The following is a 2918-nucleotide window of genomic DNA, read 5'->3' on the forward strand; positions in this document are numbered from 1 at the left end:
CTTTTTCTATACGGAAGCCGCTTCATTTCATTTTTAGTAATCTTGTTTTTTCATGAGGGCAATCACTTAAAGCATACAGGTAAAGGTGTGAATACACTGTTTAAAAAAAGCTGGTGTGTATAGGAGCAAAACTGGCATTCAATGAAGAGGAAGAGATTGCTCCTCTTCATGCACACACAACATTTCTGCTTGCGGAGTCCTTCCGCCTGGATGCTGGGTTGAATTGCAGTCATGTGTGATGGGAAACAGTTGTGGCTGCAAATTTCTACAGAGAACCCAGTTCTCTGTGTTCTGTATTCAAAAAGAAAGATGTATTGCAATTGCCTGAAATCAAAGATAGCTAGCAGTTGCCAGAAGTTCTCTTATTTTAGAATGCTGGAAACTGTTTATATTTTAGACAACAGCCCATGGGTCCTTCATTGTTTCTATCGTGTTCTCCCATCATGATTAAATTTTAAATAACAGTATTTACAGAAGAAGAACTGAGAAATGTAAGAAATACTGCCTGTGCGTGGAGGCAAGTCTGCAAGGGCCTATAGATGCTCAGCAGCTGTCTGTACATGGTCCTGGGCACCTGGCTCCAGGTGGCCCTGCTTGAGCAGGGGGTTTGGACAAGAGGTCCCTTCTAACTCTGTGGTTCTTTGAAAGGGATATGAACTTAAACAGTTGTGGTAAACCTGCCTCATCTACATGCTGCTGTCTTGGGAATTCAGATACGCCTGAATATTCTAAGATTCTAGAAGACTCCATGAATTGCAAATATTGCCAGGATCCTGAAAGCCGCTTCATTCGTCGCTGACCATTGGATGCTGCTTTAAGTTGGCTGCTTTTCCTTGCAGTCCTAATTATGTAGGCTTTTCCAGATTGTTATGCTGTCTCTTTTCCTTGTATTTGAGATGTTCTTTTGCTACATGGAGAATTGGATGAGCTTGGTAAAATATAAAGGCTGTTAGAACAGGTGTTTTAATAGGACAAGTGAAGTCTGCAGCTCTTCCACTAATGAATGCATGTAAAAGAAAACTAAGGAGGAAGAAGAAAGGATGTGCTGTTCATCCTGAGGACTAGGAATCCAGGTTTTGCAGTGATGGTGGGAAAGTGCAGTGTTTTTTTTCCTAATATTGTTACTATACCTGTGCAGTAGGTAAATACCAAGATTTTAAAGTCTCACACTTCTTAAGAGATTGTTTTTGTATGCATGCCATAGCTATAAAGACTCTGTAGACTATGAGTAGAGTCTTGATGTAACTGCAATTTCTTGACGTGCTTACATCATCATTGTCCTATAGGGCAAAACTGGGCAGTGGTTTCTTTTTGAATCACTTTTACCTTCAAAATGGACTCATGTTTTCCAGAGCTCCAATTTGATGACGTTTGGAACCAAGTGTTGTCGTGGTCTTTGAATATGACGAAGGAAGACAGATTGAACTTAAGAAGTTTTTTGTGTGTGTCTTGAGCAATTTCTGCTTCTTGGATGAGTTTTTGAAAGGGTATACTCATGGCATATTTCAGTGAAGATTTGTTAGCTTCAGTGGGGAATTTCTTGCCCTTCAGAGAATTCCAAGTAGCTAGTTGCTCAATATCTAGAGCATTTGCCATCCGTATGGGGTGCTAACGTTCAAATTGACTTGATTTGGAACAGGGACTTTAACTCAGTTTTCCTGTGTGAGTGCTTTACTGCTTTTTATTTATGCTCTTAAAAGCATTACTTACTTTCCAGTGTAGAAGGAAGACAAATGTCTGAGCGCTCCACTTTGTCACAAAATCAGGTTCTTGTCTGCTGGCCAGCCTTGCTTTATAAATGTCACTCAGAGCACTTAACAGCGCTTAGCCAAGACTTGCTGTGGGAAAAGCCTAGATAAAAATCTCTTAAACAGAAAGGAGAAAGTAACTTGAGGATGTTTTCTGCCAATCAGGTTGTTCTTACTTACTGAAGAGAACACAGTAGGGGTTCCTCTGTCTACTTTCACTTACAGAAAGACCATGGGAACATTTCCTCAGATAAGCACAATGTATTCTTTTATTAAGTGGGTACTGTTTCAGTGCTTTGGGATTCAATTCACTTAGCTTAAGGCAAAAAGTAAAATAAAGTGCATTGCTACTTATGTACTCTTGAGGCATATGTAATGCAAATATAATGCTTTAGCTTCAGGCTAAAACTTGTAGCAATCAAGCGGTAGACCTCCCTGTCCATCTCAATCCTGTAAGCCAAGTTTGCAGGTCTAAACATAGTTCTGGCATGTTTTTGAGCACAGGCAGGTAATATATGTGTGTTCCACTTTAGAATGTAGATGGACCAATAACAGCAGGCTCTTGTTGCCTTAGGGGCAGGGAACTGGGGTTTTTCTGGTGGGATGGGGTTGGATTGACGTAGTAAGTAAAATTTCCCTAAAGTTGAGGGGAAGGTGCTTCATGAACTTTCTGAGCTGTATATGTTTTGTTGTTGACAAAATACAGGCACAGAATGGTTCCAGAAGCCCTAGGTCAAGAGAGAGACGGCAGGGAGCTCTGAGGTTGAGTAGAGGCTCTGAAGGGCACCAGTGATGCAGGGAATTTCCTTCAGGACCAGAGAGGGTGAGCGGAATTTGTTGCAGTGCTGGCAGTGAGTTGGCTGGAGGCAAAGAACTGCCCGTAAGGACAGAGTGGATGATGTTTTAATTGTCTTCAAACTTGTCTTAAGGTTTTCTTTCCAAACCTTTTGGTCATCTGTGGATAGTACTGTCTAGAAGACCTGGGCGATTTCACCTCGGTGCTCTGACTTGCAAAGACAGGAACAGGACAGCAAGAGGGAACAGCAGCTTTCCCGTTTAATACCACAGATGCGATTACTTTCTGCTGCTGTTCTGGGAGTCATAGGAAATAATCAGTCTCTTGTAGTGTAAAGCTGCCTCTCTCATCTTTGGTATAGATGTGGTGCTATT

Source organism: Patagioenas fasciata, chromosome 1, assembly GCF_037038585.1.
Source record: "Patagioenas fasciata isolate bPatFas1 chromosome 1, bPatFas1.hap1, whole genome shotgun sequence".
NCBI lineage: Eukaryota > Metazoa > Chordata > Aves > Columbiformes > Columbidae > Patagioenas > Patagioenas fasciata.